At 43.4% G+C, this 21124-nt stretch overlaps 1 long non-coding RNA gene across 1 annotated transcript; it reads right to left on the reverse strand.

The window, feature by feature from the left end:
* Window positions 1–9873: 9873 nt before the first annotated feature.
* LOC128314130 (uncharacterized) lies at window positions 9874–19236 on the reverse strand. The gene is made up of 2 exons (XR_008295573.1): window positions 19029–19236; window positions 9874–14034 (listed from the first exon to the last, which is right to left on the reverse strand). It is a non-coding gene; the product is annotated as an uncharacterized LOC128314130 (long non-coding RNA).
* Between the last annotated feature and the right edge of the window lie 1888 nt (window positions 19237–21124).

Here is a 21124-nt window from a genome sequence, read left to right on the forward strand (position 1 = left end):
AATTTCAGTTCTGCTGTGTGACCTTGGGCATGTCATCTAACTTTTTAAAGTCAGGGTTTTTTTAATAATTTTTTTAATGTTTATTTTTTTTACATTTATATTTGAGAGAGGGAGCACAAGTGGGGGAGGGGCAGAGAGGGAGACAGAATCCTAAGCAGGCTCCAGGCTCTGATCTGTCAGCACAGAGCCCAATGCGGGGCTTGAACCCACAAACCGTGAGATCATGACCTGAGCCGAAGCCAGATGCTTCACTTCAGCCCACTTCAGATTCTGTGTCTCCCTCTCTCTGCTCCTCCCCACTCACGTACTGTCTCTCAAAAATAAACATTAGAAAATAAATAATATGAAAATAATACCTACATTAAGCATTACAAATATGTGAAGTTTTCAGTCCTATCCCAAGAGAAACTAATTAAAAAGGGACAGCAAAGGGTGCCTGGGTGGCTCAGTTGGTTAAGCGTCCATCTCTTGATCTCAGCTCAGGTCTTGATCTCAGCATCATGAGTTCAGAGCCCCATGTTGGGCTTTGCCCTGGGCATGAAGCCTATTTTTAGAAAGAGCAAGGGAGCAATGGGGACCTGGTGGGTGGAAAGGGGGAGGAGCAGGGTACAGAGAGTAGGAGACCTTGAACTGGAGCCAAAGAGCAGGTGCACCAACCCAACAGCTGTGCCAAGAGACTGTTGTTACAGGTGCATTCTTCTGCTTTTATGCTATTTACTTGTTGATGGTGATTGTCCCTGTCATGATAGGCTACAACACACTCAGTTGCCCTCTGGGGCCATCCAGCACTGGGCCAGTGGAGGCAGGGGATAATCTGGCACATGGTATTGCCATGCCCCTCTCAGCTGAATTAGTTGTACAACGAAGGTGGTCACCACAGACAACTGGGGGACCTCCCCTCCTTGTTTCCTTTAGAATTGTCCTTTAAGAGTTTTAAGATTTAGCTGTGTACTTACTGGGTGAATCCCCCAACTGCTTTGAGACTTAGAAATATTGGCAGTTTCAGAGATGTATAGCTGAGGGACCTCCATTTCATGCCACTTGTGATTCTGATCCAGCCTCTCAAGCCTTGGCCTTTTAGACAACCCTCTCCACCATAGAGTTTGCACCTTCATTAATGTCCAGGGATCAACAGATGCTCTTTTTAAAAAAATTTTTTTAATGTTCTTATTTACTTTTGAAGGAGAGAGAGAGAGCATGAGTGGGGGAGGAGCAGAGAGAGAGGGAGACACAGAATTCGAAGCAGGCTCCAGGCTCTAAGCTGTCAGCACAGAGTCCGATGGGGGGCTTGAACCCACAAACCGTGAAATCATGACCTGAGCCGAAGCCAGACGCTCAACCGTCTGAGCCACCCAAGCACCCCAATAGATGCTCTTTTGACATGACCTTTCATCAGTTTTGGAGCAATGAAAGCTGCAAGCGATCTTACATTGCTCTTGACAGATTTCTCACGTAAATGAAAGAATACAAGAAGGATCAATAGTTGTTTTATAAACCCATTTGTGCTTTTATTATAATGGACTAGGACACAATGCTAGGGACTAATTTTGAAAAGATACAAGTTTCAATCAGTGAAGTGAGGAGACCAAAGCATACCTCATAGAGTAGTTACGAGGTTTAAATGAGGGGAAAATGTATGTAAAACACTTGGCAAAGTGATAACATATATAGTGCAGATTTCAAATGGATTCTAGGGGCACCTGGGTAGCTCAGTTGAGTGTCTGACTTTGGCTCAGGTCATGATCTTGCTATTCATGAGTTCGGGCCCCACATCAGGCTTGCTGCTCTCAGTGGAGAGCCTGGATCTCTGTCCCTTCCCTGCTTGCGCACTCTCTCTCAAATATAAACATTAAAAAATAATAAAATGGATTCTAAAATAACACCACCAAAAAAATTCCTTCCATAAAGTAATAGTAATCTAGCATGTTACTATTTCAATATTTTACAATACTATTACAATAGTGTGTGTCTGTTACAAAACTGATTAAAATATACTTTGATTCTATCCGTGGGATACCAAACCTGATTATTTAATCAAGATAACTAGCTTGGAAAGATTGGACCCCCTAACATTAGTTGTCAGGGAAGTACATTTAAAACTAGAATGATGCAGATTCAGATTTGTGTATATGCTTGAATGAGGGCGAAGCTACCATCTGTAGATTATGACTGAATCTCAAAGCAGAATTCTGTCAAGGCCAAATGATAGGGCAGTGTGTGGCTGGGCCTCCATTCACCCATTCTCCCAGGTGCCTGCTACAGGGGCACACTGGGCGGCATCCTGAGCGAGAGCCGCTCCTCCTGAGACACGGATGCGTCTGGAAAGGGAGCCGAGTCCTAGCACGCAAGACACATTTGTGGAGAACCTGGTGTTAAGCTGTTTATAGAGCACTTCCTTCTGGGTCTGGGTTGCTACGTAACAGAGCAGTTCCCTCACTGGGGTCTAAGGGGTTGGGGCGGGGGGGAGGGGGCAAAACAAAAGAAAACCAAAAGAAGAGACAAACTATAAGGATGCCCAATTTCAAAGCTGGATGGCTCAAAGGAAAAAGCTTGCAAATCCCACGTGTCAGTGAGGATGTGCAGCAAGTGGAACATGCATTGCTGGTGGGAGTGCAGAACGGTCCATTGGAAACCAGCTTGGTAGTTTCTTGTAAAATGAAACGTACCCCTAACATATCACCCAGCAATTCACTCCTGCATGCAGATGTTCATAGCAGCTTTATTCATAATAGCAAACACTTGGAAACAACCCAAATATCCAACAACTACTGAAAGAACAAACTGTGATGTATCTACTCAATACGACTTAGGGATAAACTGATACATGCACCAATGTGGATGAATCACGAGAGCCTTGTACTCAAGCCAAAAACAAAGGACTAGGTACTTTGTGATTCCACTTACATAACATTCTAGAAAAGGCAAATAAATTGCAGTAACAGCATATCAGTGGTTGCCAGAGGCTGTAGATGAGGGAGGGGATTGACTGTTTAGGGGCACGTTGGAAATATTCTGTATCTTGATTGTGGTAGTGGTTACATGACTGTACATTTGTTGAAAGTAGTCAAATTCTACACTTCAGATGGGTGAGCTGTGTAGTATGTAAGTAAATAAAGCTAACTTTTTAAAAAGAACAAGGCAAAGATACCATTTCCTGATGCATATGCAAATTAAAGGGACAATGAGATAAAACTAGAATAATTAAAATTTAAAAGGCAATCAAGGGGCACCTGGGTGGCTTAGTCAGTTAAGGTTCTGACTTTGGCTTAGGTCAAGATCTCATGGTTCATGGGTTCAAGCCCCCCCTCAGGCTCTGGGCTGACAACTCAGAGTCTGGAGCCTGCTTCCGGTTCTGTGTCTCCCTCTCTCTCTGCCCCTCCTCCACTAGTGTTCTCTCTCTGTCTTTCAAAAATAAATATTAAAAAAATTAAAAGGCTGGCACAAAAACAGACACATAGACCAATGGAATAGAATAGAAACCCCAGAACTAGACCCACAAACGTATGGCCAACTCATCTTTGACAAAGCAGGAAAGAACATCCAATGGAAAAAAGACAGTCTCTTTAACAAATGGTGCTGGGAGAACTGGACAGCAACATGCAGAAGGTTGAAACTAGACCACTTTCTCACACCATTCACAAAAATAAACTCAAAATGGATAAAGGACCTGAATGTGAGACAGGAAACCATGAAAACCTTAGAGGAGAAAGCAGGAAAAGACCTCTCTGACCTCAGCCATAGCAATCTCTCTCGACACATCCCCAAAGGCAAGGGAATTAAAAGCAAAAGTGAATTACTGGGACCTTATGAAGATAAAAAGCTTCTGCACAGCAAAGGAAACAACCAACAAAACTAAAAGGCAACCAACGGAGTGGGAAAAGATATTTGCAAATGACATATCGGACAAAGGGCTAGTATCCAAAATCTACAAAGAGCTCACCAAACTCCACACCCGAAAAACAAATAACCCAGTGAATAAATGGGCAGAAAACATGAATAGACACTTCTCTAAAGAAGACATCCGGATGGCCAACAGGCACATGAAAAAGATGTTCAGCGTCGCTCCTTATCAGGGAAATACAAATCAAAACCACACTCAGGTATCACCTCACGCCAGTCAGAGTGGCCAAAATGAACAAATCAGGAGACTATAGATGCTGGAGAGGATGTGGAGAAACGGGAACCCTCTTGCACTGTTGGTGGGAATGCAAATTGGTGCAGCTGCTCTGGAAAGCAGTGTGGAGGTTCCTCAGAAAATTAAAAATAGACCTACCCTATGACCCAGCAATAGCACTGCTAGGAATTTATCCAAGGGATACAGGAGTACTGATGCATAGGGGCACTTGTACCCCAATGTTCATAGCAGCACTCTCAACAATAGCCAAATTATGGAAAGAGCCTAAATGTCCATCAACTGATGAATGGATAAAGAAATTGTGGTTTACATACACAATGGAGTACTACGTGGCAATGAGAAAGAACGAAAGATGGCCTTTTGTAGCAACGTGGATGGAACTGGAGAGTGTGATGCTAAGTGAAATAAGCCATACAGAGAAAGACAGATACCATATGGTTTCACTCTTATGTGGATCCTGAGAAACTTAACAGGAACCCATGAGGGAGGGGAAGGAAAAAAAAAAAGAGGTTAGAGTGGGAGAGAGCCAAAGCATAAGAGACTCTTAAAAACTGAGAACAAACTGAGGGTTGATGGGGGGTGGGAGGGAGGAGAGGGTGGGTGATGGGTATTGAGGAGGGCACCTTTTAGGATGAGCACTGGGTGTTGTATGGAAACCAATGTGACAATAAATTTCATATATTAAAAAAAATGAAAAAAAAATTAAAAGGCAATCAAGAACAAATGTTGGAGAGGTGCTACAACTGGGGCTTTCACATATGGAGTGTAAAATGGTGCAACCATGTTGGAACACCAGGAGTTACTTGTGAGTTAACATTTATCTATTTATGAGTCCGCAATCCCACCCCTAGATAGTCCTCCTCCCAATAAAATAAGATGCCCAACAAAAATGGTTTTTGTTTTTAACTTTTTAAAATATTTATTTTTGAGAGAGAGACAGAGCATGAGCAGGGGAGAGGCAGAGAGGGAGACACAGAATCTGAAGCAGTCTCCAGGCTCAGAGCTGCCAGAGCCCGACGTGGGACTGGAACTCATGAACCGTGAGCTCAAGACCTGAGCCAAAGTCGGATGCTTAACTGACTGAGCCACCCAGGTGCCCCTACCCTGTGCATTAGTTTTAAGATAGCACTTTTAAGAAATTGAGGTGACACTGAAACAACATAAAATTAAGCATTTTAAAATGAACAATTCAGTAGCATTTAATATATTCACAATGTTGTGTAACGACCACCACTATCTAGTTCCAAAACATTTTCCTCAAACTAAGAGGAAACCCCAGCACCCCTACCTCCAACCCCCACTTTCTGCTTGCTAGTTCTATAGTTTATCTATTGTGGATATTTAATATAAATGGAATCATACAATTTGTGACCTTTTGTGTCTGTCTTCTTTCACTTTGTATATATTCAAGGTTCATCCACTTTGTAGCATGTATCAGTACATCATTCCTTTTTATGGCTGAATAATATTCCAGTGCATGTATATGTAGGGTCACAACCCTCTCAGGAGTTCCTGGTGTAGTCTGAAACCACTCCCCATAGGCAGAGGGCAGGGACAGACTGAGGAAAGAGGCAGGCCACTCTGTGTTGGTAGGTGGCAATTTTAATAATAGCAAAGGGAACTTTAATACGAGGCTTATCTTGGTTGGCTGCAAGATGAATGGATCCCCACACCTGCCCACCAAATCTTAAAAGCTTATAAAGAGGCCCTAACTGGGCTCAGCCACTTATACCAGGCAGGTGTTTTCAGCATCACATCACCATCTCAAGGTTCTGTCCTTAGAGCAGTCTCTGGGAGCAGAAAGGCAAGCGACTGGGGAGGGAGGGAAGAGCTTCCAAGGGCCTAGGTCCAGCTCACAGGTCAGTGAGTGGTCCTGTCTTTTTTTAATCAGTCCTCTAGCAGTATATACCACAATTTATTTATCCATTCATCCGTTGATGGGCATTGGATGGTTTCTATTTCTGGGCTATTGTGAATAGTGCGATTGTGAACATGTGTGTATATGTATTTGTTTGCCTGTTTTCAATTCTTTTGGATATCGTATTAGTTTGCTAGGGCTGCTGTGACAAAGCACCACAACTTGGGTGGCTAGAACAGTAGAAATACATTGTCTCATGGTTCTGGAGGCTTGAAGCCTGAGATCAAGCTGTCTCTAGAGTTTGTTCTTTCTGAGGATGTGAGGGAAAATGTGTTCCATGCCTCTCTCCTAGCTTCTGGTGGTTTGTTGACAATCTTTGCCATTCCTTGGCTTGTAGACATATCACCCCAATCTCTGCCCTCATGTCCACATGGCATTATCCCTGTGTGCATATCTGTGTCTAAATTTCTCCTTTCCATAAGGACACCAGATTGGAATAGGGGCTCACCCTATTCTAGTATAATCTCAACGAGTTACATCCTTCAATGACCCTATCCCCAAATAAGATCACAGTATGAGGCACTGAGGGTCAAGATTCAATATATTAATCTGGGGGCATACAATTCAATGCATCAGAAGTATATACCTGGGAGTGGAGTTCCTGGCTCAGATCAGCTACTGATAATGCTGTGACAATGACAGGATCAGTCTCGGTATGCAGCTCTCTAGAATAATTATGATAGTCCTTGAGTGCATGATATATTTAAAATTTGAAAGATAGTCCAGTTGAAACCAGACATCCCAAATCTGAATGTTCTTTGGCAAAGGAATACAAATTTTAGACATCTCTCTTGTGGGGAAACTAATTCAGAACCAGGATCCATGGGCTTGGTAAGTACAGCCATCTCAGCAATCATATCTGAGACTATAGCTGATACAAATATCACTGATTCTGTTGCCTCTGTCAGACAGGAAAAGTCTCAAATCCCTAGAGATGAAAGAATTTTTTTTTGCATTCCCTCTCTAGCCTAGACAAATTGCCCTTCTTATGGGTTGTGATATTAAAAGATGAAGTCTTTGACATTGAAAATCTCATCATGATGTATTTCAGAAGGGAAATAAATCATAGTTCCTGGAGGAGGTATTCTAGACATTTTGTTAATTTGTGTACTTCTCTCCATATAATGGATGCTTAAGCCAAACAAATTAGTGAGTGTCCCTTATGATTCAGGCATTGTTCTTGGTGTAGACACACATGTGCGTGCACACACACACACACACACACACACTAAAAACTTCTTTCAATATTGATATTATTATCTCTTTTTTAGATAAGAAGAATGAGGTTCAGAGAGTTTAGATGACTTGGCCAAGGTTATTGAATGAATTAATGAATGCATGTACCACCCAGTTTCCTAGTACTTTGTAGCAGTTACCAACCTCAGAAATCAATGGGAAGATCTAGGCTGAAGGAAGGATGGCCTGTGAAGCCAAAAAAGAGTCAAAAAATGTTAGAAGATTGACAAATGTGACAGTGAATTAATCATACGATCAAAGGTGCCCTAACTGTTCAAAAAGTAATTAAATGATTTATAAATGATGTTTAGTGTGTTTTTGCCCCATATAGTGTTTCTTATACATTTTCATCTACTGAAAATGATGAAATAGTATATGGCCATATAAAAACTTCTGCCAGTTGTCAAAAGGAGTTTCCAGCACCATTATTCTAATATCTATGGCACATTCCCAAACTGTGGGTTTGGAAATGGAGGTTTGGTTTTCTTCTTTACCTTTCCTTTCCTTTTCTTTTGTCTCAAGATTTACTTTACTCATACTACTCTAAATTAAGTGGCCTGTGTTTAGAATGAAATGACCTGCATTTACACTAACAGATCTCCTAGTGATTACATACCCTAAACGTTACCTCACTGTATACCTCAGAGATGCAGCTGTAAAAAAAAAAAAAAAAAAAAAAAAAAAAAAAAAAAAGAGACCTCATAAAATGGAATCGAGAAGTTCAAACTGCAAATTACATTGTATTTTATTTCTATGAGAAGTCAAATTCAAGACCAGTGCTATATCCATCCTAGCGAACAACCAGTAGCTAATTAATTCTACAGAGACACTTGTAGTGTCATTAAAGAGTTTTGCCAACTCTCACCTGTCACCTATCTTTTTTTTTAAGTTTATTTAATCTGAGAGAGAGCATGAACAGGGGAGGGGCAGAGAGAATCCCAACCAGGCTCTGTGCCGTCAGCACAGAGCCTGATGTGGGACTTGAACTCCTGAACCATGAGATCATGACCTGAGCTGAAACCAAGAGTCAGACACTTAACTGACTGAGCCACCCAGGCGCCTCCCCCACTGCCATCTGTCACCTTTCTTGACAAAAAACCCTCCCCTAATATTGCAGATGGTAAACCAACTCCTCAGTATGAAAGAAAACATATGTTTGGAGTCATGAACAGTTTTTAAGAGAGACAGCAATAACATTTTCTAATTTAAAATCTACATGATTGTTTTGAGACAAGATGAAGTAAAAGGGATTGGATTTATACTTCCCCCAGGAAACAACTAAAAAAATTGGACAAAATATGAAACAATGATTTTCGGACCCTGGACAACAGGCAGCATAGGACCTGAGAGATGGGAAACAAAGCATGTGACCTTGTGTTTGCCCCAGCTTACTGCCTGGAGAGAGTTTCTAGGCCAAAACTCAGGGAGTTGGAGGCCAGGGGGAGCTTCTTAGAGCCCCTGAGTTGAAGAAGGGGAACTAGGAGTTGGGAAGACCAGGAATTCATAGGCAGATTCTCAAAGAAGAGAGCTACACCCAGAGAAGGGACAGGGAAAGTGTTCAGGAGATCTACAGAGGAACCTTTTCTGTCTTCAGCTGAATTCTGACCAGCGCATGCTTGAGAAAACACCACCCACACCTGAGGGGAAACCCACCTAAGGGAACAGTCCTCAGAACTCATATAGGGACAGGAATAGATTATGGTCCCCTCAAATAGATTGGGTCCCCCAATAATTCACGGGACATCAGATTGAACATTCAGAGGTATATAGCCTCAATAATGGGGAAAAATTAGTCCTAGACTAAATAAAGTCTGTTCTAATCCCACCTAACAGAATTTAAATCTTTAAAAAATATTTTTTTAATGTTTATTTCTTTATTTTGAGAGAGAGACAGAGTGTGAGCGGAGGAGGGACAGAGAGAAAAACACAGAATCCTAAACAGGCTCCAGGCCCTGAGCTTTCAGCACAGAGCCTGATGCAGGGCTTGAACCCATAAACCGTGAGATCATGACCTGAGCGAAAGTCGGATGCTTAACTGACTGAGCCACTCAGGCCTAACGGAATTTAAAATCCACATGATTGAAATAATTTATTTCCCATCTTTGGAGGCGGTTGTCTTTCCATCTGGCCCCTCGATAAATATTTTGTAAAGGTGAATAGAGATTTTTACTTTGTCCAGATTTCAGCATCCGACTCCCCAGTTAAACAAGTGCAAAGGAAGACATGGGTGAGAACATCACAGAAGTAGAATGAGGTGTATCAGTAAATGTATCGAGGGGTCAGAATATCCTGTCCCCTTCAAGGTCCTTCTAGCTGGACTAAAAAAAAATTGAGGAGCGCTGGGGTGGCTCAGTCAGTTAAGCATCCAACTTTGGCTCAGGTCATGATCTCACGGTTCGTGAGTTTAAGCCCTGTGTCGGGCTCTGTGCTGACAGCTCAGAGCCTGGAGTCTGCTTCCGATTCTATGTTTCCCTCTCTCTTTCTCTGCCCCTCCCCTGCTCATGCTGTGTCTCTCTGTCTCTCGCTGTCTCTCAAAAATAAATAAACATTTAAAAAAAAGAAAAAAAAATTGACATGAGACAAATTAACAGAGAAAATAAAATTTAAGAGTGTATGTACAAGGAATCCAAACAGACATGGAAATTCTGACGTCAGGCAAAATGAGGGATATATGTCATCCTGAACTAAGGAGAAGCGGGTAGAGATCTGGGACTTCAGAGGGAAGGAATGCACATCACAGGGTGATAACAAGAGCAGGTGTTTGGTAGCTGTTTTCCCTGCCATACAGATGGGTCACTCAGAATTTATCTGGTAATAACCATTGTTTTGGGAAAGATCCCCAATTTAAATTCTTCTGAGTAGTTAAGGGAGGGGCAAAACTTTTATTGAGCCCACAGGGCTTTAATTGCCCTCAGCTTGAAATCTTGATGCCAAAGCGGCCCATCTTGGGGCAGCCTGCCCTGGGCCCCTACACATTCCATTTCTAGATTTTCTCCTCTATCTTGCTCGTGTCCCATTTAGCAGCAGGTGAATCCAACTCTCTGGGTAAAACTATAAAATCTAATGTCCCCATCAGTGCTTAGAACATGTGATGACAAAACTCTTTTTCGTAGCGCCTTGGAGGTGGTAAGCAGCTTTAGGATGAAACTGAACATGTCCTTCCAAGCTGCTGGCTGCCAGAGACTCATTGACGTGGATGATGACCGGAAACTTTATACCTCTTACAAGAAGTGTACGGCCGCTAAGGGACATTCCTGCTACAGACCTAGGAGGACTGGAGAAAGAAAGTGCAGATCTGTTCAGGGCTATGCTGTGGATGCCAACCTCAGTGTTCTCAACTTGGTCATCGTGAAAAATGGGGAGAAGGATATTCCTGGACTCACGGATGCTCCTGTGCCTTGTTGCCTGGGGCCCAAAAGAGCTAGAAGAATCCGCAAACCTCTCAGTCTCTTTAAAGAAGATGATGTCTGCCAGTGTGTTGTGATGGGGCTCTTAAGCAAAGAAGGTAAGAAACCTAGAACCAAGGCGCCCAAGATTCAGCGTCTTGTTACTCCACGTAACCTCCAAGGCAAATGTCGGCGTATTGCTCAGAAGACACAGAGTTCTAAGAAAAATAAGGAAGAGGCTGCAAGAAGACACTAAACTTTTGGCCAAGAGCATGAAGGAGGTCAAAGGAAAGCGCCAGGAACAGGTTGCCAAGAAACAGAGGCTGCCCCTTCTGAGAGCTTCTACCTCTGAGTCCAGGCAACAATGAGATTTTCTGGGCGCCTTGGTGGCTCAGTCAGTTGAGCATCTGACTCTTGATTTCGGCTCAGGTCATGATCCCAGAGTCGTGGGATCTAGGCCCACTTGGGCTCCATGCTGAGTGTGGAGTCTGCTTGGGAATCTTTCTCTCCCTCTCCCCCTCTCCCCAGCTCTCTCTCTCTCTCAAAATATAAAAAACAAAATAAAAAAAAAAAAGAGATTTTCTGGAATCCCTGGGTGGCGTAGTTGGTTGGGTGTCCGACTTTGGTTCAGGTCATGATCTCGCAGTTCACGAGTTCAAGTCCCATGTCAGGCTCTATGCTGACAGCTCAGAACCTAAAGCCTGCTTTGGATTCTGTGTCTCCTTCTCTTTCTGCCTGCCCTCTCCCCCTCCTGCCTTGCTCATGCTCTGTCTCCCTCTCTCTCTTAAAAATAAATAAACATTTAAAAAAATGAGATTTTCTAAGAGTAACAAATAAGATCAGACATCAAATCTCAAAAAAAAAAAAAAAAAAAAGAGCATGTGCTAGCAATACTGGAAACTGTTTAGCCCCTCATTTTGAACAATGTACCTATTGTTTGGTAGCACTACTGCATCTGTTGCATCCACACAACTCCTGAAACAGAATGCTACAGGCAACAGTGACAGTCACAACAAAGTTTATTACAATGAGAGGCAAGGCCGACGGATCAGGACCAACACTCTTGATAAGAGTGTGGCTCCGAACAGCCAGGGTACAGAGTTTTTAAAGCTGATCACATCGTTTTATCATTACCTGGGAACAGAACAGAGCAACAGTTCCCAGATGAGTTAGAAACAGTTGCCACATGAGTCAGAAACAGTTATCAAATGAGGTGATTATTTTAGACTTTCTGCCACTAAGTTGCAACCAGTGGATCTCCTTGATCTTGTCTCTGATGCTCTTTTTTTGAGCTTTTGTTTCCTTCATTGGTAAAGCCAGATTCACAAGAGTATGAAGTATGATTTACAAGAGTAAAAGCAAGGCTGTTATCTTTTGATCTTCAGTGTCAGAACAAAGTTGTTATTTTTCTTTTTTTTTTTCAACGTTTATTTATTTTTGGGACAGAGAGAGACAGAGCATGAACGGGGAGGGGCAGAGAGAGAGGGAGACACAGAATCGGAAACAGGCTCCAGGCTCTGAGCCATCAGCCCAGAGCCTGACGCGGGGCTTGAAATCCCGGACCGCGAGATCGTGACCTGGCTGAAGTCGGACGCTTAACCAACTGCGCCACCCAGGCGCCCCGCAAAGTTGTTATTTTTCAAGCTGAGCGTTAGCCCTACACTACAATTTAACCCTTACACATCCTTGTTATACAAGTATCCATCCACACAATATCATTCAGGCATTGCACCTCTCCAGGGACTATGCTGGTGATTCTGCCACCCAATACATTCGCTCCCCAGCTCAATGGCACTATTCTCTGAAGCTTGGTTCTGAGAAACTCAGTAATGTTGTTAGAATTGTAAGTTAGTCTTCCAAGGTTGGTCCCATAAGCCTTTTGTTGAAATTGTGGGTTTGTGGGTTTGAAAATGGAAGTTGGTCCTTTGGTTTTCTTTTTTTTTTTTTTTTTTAACTTTGTTTACTGAGAGAGAGAAAGAGAGAGAAGAGACAAGAGAGAGGGAAAGAGTATCCCAAGCAGGCTCCATACTGTCAGTGCTGAGCCTGATGCCAGTCTTGAACTCATGAACTGTGAGATCATGACCTGAGCCAAAATCAAGAGTCAGACACTTAACTGACTGAGCCACCCAGCCGTCCCCTTTGGTTTTATTCTTAACCTCTCATTTACTCTAGTGAGTACACTTTGTCATGGATCCAGCCAAACCTTCTACTATCCTTCAAACTCTCTACATACCCTCTAACAAGCTTCTAGATTGAGGAATCTTGGAGGGGGCAGGGTACAAATTATATGCAGAGCTAGGGGCATGGACACAGATCCAGCTTTCCTCTCTGGAATGCCATGCCTAATTTCCCACCTAACTCCTACCTATTTCAGCCCTGGGCTGGTCTGGGTCTCCTGCTATCTGTCTCTTTTTCCTTTCCTTCTTTCTCTCCTTCTCTTCCTCCCTCTCTAATTTTTTATGGTGGTAAAATATATAACATAAAATTTGCCATTTTAGCCATTTTAAATGTACAACCCAGTAGCGTTAATTACACGTGCATTGTTACACAACCATTATCACTGCCTTCTCCAAATATTTCATCACCCCAAACAGATGGCTAGTGTGGGAGGCTGTTTTTTCCAAAGCTGACTGCAACAATATCTCTGAAAACACGTGTAATCTACAACTGGTCTCACCATTCTTCTGTTAGGAATCGGGGTCTGATTTCCTGCCTCTTGGATCTAGGAGAGCATGTTACTGCTCTGGCTGAAGAGTATGGCAGAAGGGATGCTGTATCCCTTTTGAAGCTGGGTAATAAAAGATGACGCAGCTTCTGCCTTCTTTGGAACACTCCTGCTTGCAGCGCTTAGCTGTCATGTAGTAAATCCTACTCCCTCGAAGCTGCTGTACTTTGCAGAAGCCAAGCCACACAGAAAAGCCATGTGAGGACGCTCTGGACAACAGTTCTTGTCTCTGAGCCATCAGGCACTTCCAGATTCTTCCAGTCCCTCGGCCTTTGAATCTTTCAGACTGAGGTTTCAGACATCATAGATGAACAGAAACAAGTCATTCCCGCTGTGCCTGCTCCAGATTCCTGGCTCACAGAACCTGTACGCATAATGCAGTGAAGGTTGTTTTAAGTGGCTAATTCTTTGGACAGTTTGTTATGCAGCCATAGCAGAAGTCTAATACAAATTATTGGTTTTAATGCATAATTAGAACACGTTAGCTCCATTCACTCCTTCCTGCTTTTTGCATTATTGTTGTGATTTGGATTACGTATAGCCAGTCATGCAAATGGCCAAAATATATTTCTCATATAAATTTGATCTTCATCCATGGTTCCTGGCTCACAGCTTTCAAGACCCTAGGAATTGCCTGAAAGAGACAGAATGACTGGGGAGGGGCAGAGAGGGAGAGAGACAGAATCTGAAGCAGGCTCCAGGCTCTAAGCTGTCAGCACAGAGCCCCATGCAGGGCTCAAACTTGTGAACAGTGAGATCATGACCTGAGCCAAAGTCGGATGCTTAACTGACTGAGCCACCCAGGTGTCCCTATAAGGTGACTTTTGGAAAGCACCTAAGAATGTGGGCTGGTTGCCAGGGGAACCAACAGTGAGCAGAGGGATGGAACTTTCAGTCCCTCCCCCTGATTTCCAGGGAGGGGAAAGGGACTGGAGATTGGATCAATCACCAACAGCTAATGATCTAATCAACATGCCTCTGTAATGAAGCCTCCAATAAAAAACCCAAAGGATAGGGTTTGGAAAGCTTCCAGTTTGGGGAGCCAGAACGCTTCCACATGTCACGGTGCTGGGCCCAAACTCCATGGGGACAGAAGTGCTTTTGTTCTGGGTATTGTCCTATGTTTCTCTTCATCTGGCTGTTGATTTATCTTCTTTTAAATTATTATTTTTTCTTTTTTTATTACGGTATATTATTGTAATTGTTTTTTTTTCTTTTTTCTTTCTTTTTAAAAAATTTTTTTAAATGTTTCTATTTATTTTTCAGACAGAGAGAGACAGAGCATGAGCAGGGGAGGGGCAAAGAGAGGGGGAGACACAGAATCCGAAGTGAGCTCCAGGCTCTGAGCTGTCAGCACAGAGCCCGACGCAGGGCTTGAACCCACAAACTGTGAGATCATGACCTGAGCCGAAGTCGGACGCTCAACCGACAGCCACCCAGGTGCCCCTCTTTTAAATTATTTTTAATAAACTAATAATTCAGTGAGTAATTGGGTTTCCTGAGTTTTGTGAACTGCTCTAGCAAATTAAAGCCCAAAACCTAGGACCGTCTGCATTATAGCTAGTCGGTCAGAAGTACAGATAACAACCTGCACTTGTTGTGACTGGCATCTGAAGACCAGTCATGGGAACCTCCAATCTGTAGCTGGGTGGTCAGAAGCACAGGTAACAACCTGGGCTTGCAATTGGCATCTGTAGGGGTGGGGGGCACTCTTGTGGGACTGGGCACATAACCTGTGGAATCTGATGTGGATGTGAACAGTGTCAGAACTGAGTTGAATTGTAGGACAGCCAGCTTGTGTCCAAGCATCACTTGGTGGTGTGGCCTCTCCACCCCAACAGACACGTTGGAATTGCATGAGCAGAACCCCTTATTTAAAGTTGCATTTTAATTCTACTATATATTGCAAGACTCCTGAAAGCAACACTTGGCTTTCTGGAGGCTTTCCTTCTTAGATTTTCAGTCTCTCACTTTGTAGCCCTAGGCTTTGACAAATGTCCTGAGAGAGTAATGCTGTGTGCTGGAAATCCCCCATGAGTTCTGCCAACATTTTTTTCTAGTTTCTCTCCCCCATGACTGGTTCTTCTTGAAATGAAAGCCTGGACTTTCAACATCCTGCCTGTTTCCAGAATTTCCAATGCTCCCAGTATAAAAATACCTGTAGTGATCTTCTTCCTCAGTGTCTTCATCCCTCTCGACCTGCTACTCAAAATGTGGTCTATGGGCCAGGAGCTTGTTAGAAATGGAGAATTCAAGCCCTATCCCAGGCCTCCTGAATCAATACTTTCTCTCCATTTGTTAAAAGAAGTAAACGAAGCTTTGGTTAGTGATTAAACAGGACACTCTGGTGTATTATAATAATGATAATTGAGTGACGAACTTGACTTATATTATCTTCCATTCTTACAACAGCCCTGTAAATTAGGTATGTTTTCTTCTTTTTATTAAAGAATTTTAGAAAATTTTATTTATTTATTTATTTATTTATTTATTTATTTTGAGAGAGAGAGAGAGAGAGAGAGAGAGAGTGCGAGCAGGGGAAGGGCAGAGAGAGAGAGTGAGAGAGAGAGAGAATCCCAAGCAGGCTCTGCATCATCAGTGAGGAGCATGAGGCCAGGGCTGAACTCGCGAACTGTGGGATCATGACCTGAGCTGGACTCAAGAGTTGGACACCTAACCGACCGAACCACCCCGGCACCCCAGGTAGGTTTTATTCTTATTTAATTGTGGAGAACTGAGGCTTACTCAAGGGGTTATATATAATTTGCTCAAAGTCTCATAGCTAGTAAGTAACATAATTGTAAAGAAATTATAAAGAAATTAACTTCTGGAGTTGTATTATATTATATTTATTATATTATAATTATGTTTATAATTATCAAGAAATTGATTTAAAAAGTTAAGACAACATACAGAAACAGTATAAAGAATGAAAGTCACATGTCATTCGCCACCACTATTAATTTTGGTATGCATCTTTCCAATTGTGTGTGTTTGTGAGAGAGAGAGAGAGAGAGAGACAGATGAATTGTTGAAATGGTTTTGTGACTTGTTGTTTCTTAACGAAACATCGTGAGCATTTTAATACCACCTTGCTCTTTTCACGATATCTGGCTGCCTCTTGTTTCAATAAGTTCTTTTGTGTCAGGATAGGGAGCCGCATTCATGTGTCAGAGAACAGCAGCACTCCTGGTCACTCCCTTTTCATCGAGGGGCCCTCTCCCATCAAGGAAGCAGTGGCTGGCGTGTTTTATCTCATTCTTTTTAGGGGAAGACCCACACAGCAGAGAAGAAAATAGTCATTTATTTGTTTGCGAAATTTCAAGGTCAGACATATGATGAAATATTTAGGAAAAACGTATTTGCTTACTGACCGCCAGCCAGAATTTCCTGCTCTGAAGAGCCTAAGATGTACCTTAGGTGGCAGATGGGGAGACAATGACGAGGAGGTTTAGCAAAAGGAAGTCACTCGAGAGCATTGCAGAGAGCAAGATGGAGTCACTCATGTCAAACAATGGCCTGTGTCAAGCAATGACGCAAGCAGCTAAGAGCGTCACAGCAAAGACCAGCACCGGGGGGATGCCACACTCAGAACTGACAACCAGCAGGAACAGAGGAGGTCTGCAAAGGCCCGAGACAGATGAAATCCCTTTAGAAAGGGAGGATGTTTGAAGCAAACTATCAGAATCTGGACACTGACCCCTCTGGGTCTGACCACTTCAAAAAGGCAGCTGCCACTGAAGGCTTTGGCCGGTGGATCCCCAAACAGAACAGAGACCCTTCACTGCTTGAACAGCATAAGCACTTACTAGTGCCAGGAGCTGACCAGGAGCGGATTGAGGCCTTTTCCCAGCTGGGGATCAGACTGCCTTCACTTTTGATTCGTTAACTTCCTACCCCTGTTCGATCTTGTTTGTTGTGTGACTTGTAGGCGGTGCCCTTCTCTGTGTGACTTCTAGGAAGCCACGTTAAACATGTGAAATGTCATTGTGTTTAGAATCCTGAAGCTGCTTTATAGTGACGCTAACTCTGCTTTATGACTGAGTGAAATGGACCTGTGGAAAGACACAACTTCACAGTGTGCTCACGACAAGCATTCACAATCACTGTGGCTCCCAGCTTTGGAATTCCGGACTCTGATTTTTACTAGCTGTGTGACTTGGGCAAATTATTTTTAATCTCACCCCTCTGCTTTCTCAAATACTAGGAGAATAATATAAACCTTAGTGTTGATGCAGGAATCAAGTGAATTAATATTAGGAAAGTCTCAGAAGAGTGCTTGGCACAGAATAAGCCCTCAAATGTTAATTCTCCCTCCTTCTCCCTTTCCCTTCTTCCTCTCTTCTTCCTCCTTCTAGGCTAATGTGTGTCTCTGTGTCCTGTACTTCTCCTCTGCCAATGGTTTTGAGAATCAGAGATCAGAAAAGACCTGTACCAGCTTCCAGAAGGGAAGTCCCAGAGATTCCCTCATGCCCAATATGAGGACATCTGAGATATGTAGGCAGATGGGCCTGGGATGACCTCAAAGTTCGTGCCCTGAGTTCAGGAAGAGTCAGATGCTTCCAGGAGCCCATGAAGGATGCAGAGGCAGGAGAGAGTTGTGTGTGTGCGGTGATGGGTGGGGGGCAGGGGAAGGGTGAGACCCTTTGGTCACGAATAGGGTTGGAGTGTGCAGTCAGGCAGAAATGAGGGCATTTCAGTATGAGCCAATAGCAACTGAAGACCAGGTTGGAGTCTTCACATGTGTTGGGCACAATGTAATTCCCTAAAATTAGACCCAACCACAGTATTGCACCTGCAATTCTGACACAAACTAGCGGGAGTTAGTGTTGCCTTTACAGGTTAAGGGAACAGTCCCCAACAAGACTGCCCTCACTTCAGATGCCACCTGCAAGTTGGGGGGTCCCCAAGCCCCCTATGCTCTTGACCAACTGGCTGCAGTTTCAGGGATTCCCACACCCTTATGAGGCTTGATAATTCACAAGGATAATTTACAGAACTTGGGAAAGTTCTATCCTTAAAATTACAGTTTTATTAAAAAGCATCTGAAAGAGGACCAGACAAAAGAAGAGACCAATAGGAGGATCTTGAGCAATGGAGCTTCCATGTCTTCTCTTCTTGGAATCAGGAGGTGTCGCCGTTCTAGAATATTCCTGCATTTGACAACCAGGAAACTCAACTGGGCTTTGGCATCTGGGGTTTTTATTGGCATTTTGTTACATAGGCAGGATCTAACATATGGGCAAGCTCTCTGGCATGACTACCTCCCATCCTGAAACTATCTAGGGATCTGCTGCCACACTCCTATCCCTCATGTAATTCCAACAGCTTGGAGGCTCCAGCTCGGGACCCGGGGACAAAGATCAGACAAGTTCTGTATTACACAGCAGCAAGCGTCCCTAAATTTGCGCAAGATAACTTTCTGATACAAAATGGAATTCCAAATAAGAGCATGTCAGCCTCAGAAGGCCAGCATATATCCTTGGGGCAATTTCTAGAGACCTCAGGAGGCAGCGCCGGTTGGGATAATGGTGAGCTGCTCCCCCCACAAAGGCTCAAGTCACAAGGACTGGAGGACACTGTTTGCTCCAGGCAGATAATTATGTGGGGCCAGGCAAGGGGTCCTACCTTCCTATGGGCCATCACCCAGCCTCTGGTTATCAGGATAATAGTGAGCTCCTCTCCACCTCCCAATTTCTGCAGTAGAAATGTTCATACAACTTCGTCCTTCCTCTCTCCCCTCACATCTAGTGGAAAGAGCATTGAACTCAGTGCCCAATTCCTGGGTTCAAAGTCCAGTTCTGCCACTGACCTTTCTTTACCTCTCTGAACTTTAGTTTTCCTTTTTTTTTTTTTAAATGTTTACTTATTTATTTTGAGAGAGAGAGGAAGAGTGCGATCAGGGGAGGGGCAGAGAAAGAGGGAGACACAGGATCAGAAGCAGGCTCCAGGTTCTGAGCTGTCAGCACAGAGCCAGACATGGGGCTTGAACTCACAAACCATGAGATCATGACCTAAGCTGAAGCCTGACTTTCAATGGACTGAGCCACCCAGGTGCCCCTGAACTTTAGTTTTTCTTCCCTGGAGAAGGAGAATAATGACCTTTAACTATTCAAGGAGACTGTGGTATTCAAATAAACAGCTGTGAGTAGGCAGGTTTTTTTTCTTTTTTAAGTTTATTTATTTATTTTCAGAGAGAGAGAGAGAGAGAGAGAGAGAGAGAGAATCCCAAGTAGGCCTCTCAGTGTCAGCACAGAGCCCAATGTGAGGCTTGAACTCACAAATGGTGAGATCCTGACCTGGGTCAAAACCAAGAGTCAGACACTTAACCAACTGAGCCACCCAGGTGTCCCATGTCAGTAGTCTTTTTAAAAAGAGGCAGTATATGGGAATGCAAGATGGTTCAGCCACTCTGGAAAACACTAGGGAGGTTCCTCAAAAAACTAAAAATAGAACTACCCTACGACCCAGCAATTGCACTACTAGGCATTTATCCAAGGGATACAGGTTTGTTTCGAAGGGACACATGCACCCCCATGTTTATAGCAGCACTGTCGACAATAGCCAAAGTATGGAAAGAGCCGAAATATCCATCGATGGATGAATGGATAAAGAAGATGTGGTATATATATACAATGGAGTATTACTCGGCAATCAAAAAGAATGCAATCTTGCCATTTGCAATGACGTGGATGGAACTGGAGGGTATTATGCTAAGTGAAATTAGTCAGTCAGAGAAAGACAAAAATCATATGACTTCACTCATATGACTTCACTCATAATATAAAAACAGGGAGGGGGACAAAACATAAGAGACTCATAAATATGGAGAACAAACTGAGGGTTACTGGAAGGGTTGTGGGAGGGGGGATGGGCTAAATAGATAAGGGGCTTTAAGGAATCTACTCCTGAAATGAGTGTTGCACCATATGCTAACTAATTTGGATGTAAATTTAAAAAAATAAAAAATAAAATAAAATAAAATAAAAAGAGGCAGTATAGGGGTGCCTGGGTGGCTGAGTCGGTTAAGCGTCTGACTTCAGCTCAGGTCATGATCTCACAGTTGGCAAGTTCAAGCCCAGCGTTAGGCTGACAGCTCAGAGCCTGGAGCCTGCTTCAGATTCTGTGTCTCCCTCTCTCTCTGCCTCTCCCCCGCTCATTCTACCTCTCTCCCTCTCTCTCTCTCTCTCTCTCTCTCTCTCTCTCTCAAAAATAAATACTTTTAAAAAAGAGGCAGTATATCAGTTATCTCAGGCTGCTATTATAAAGTACCACAGACAGGGTGGCTTGACCAGCAGACATTTATTTTCTCACAGTTCTGGAGGCCAGAAGTCTGAGATCGAGGTGTCTGCGGGGTTGGTGTTTTCCTAAGACCTCTCTCTTTTTGGCTCGTAGACATCCTCCTCAGGTGTCTTCACTTGGTTTCCTCTGTGTGTGTGTCTGTGTCCAAATCTCCCCATAAGGTCCTGTGAGTTTAGGGGCCATTCAACCTCGTCTCACCTCGATCACCTCTTCAAAGGCCCTATCTCCAAATACAGTCACGTTCTGAGGTGCTGGGGGTTAAGACTTCAGCACGTGGATTTGGGGGGTCGACGATTCAGTCCATCACAAGCAGTATTTCAAATGGGACTGCATTAGCTCAGGAACAGGCAGAGAGAAGACTGGGGCATAAAGCAGGGGGTGAAAACCAGCACACACACAGATTTTGTTTGCACTGATTAATT

This window comes from Acinonyx jubatus, chromosome C1, assembly GCF_027475565.1.
Source record: "Acinonyx jubatus isolate Ajub_Pintada_27869175 chromosome C1, VMU_Ajub_asm_v1.0, whole genome shotgun sequence".
Taxonomy (NCBI): domain Eukaryota; kingdom Metazoa; phylum Chordata; class Mammalia; order Carnivora; family Felidae; genus Acinonyx; species Acinonyx jubatus.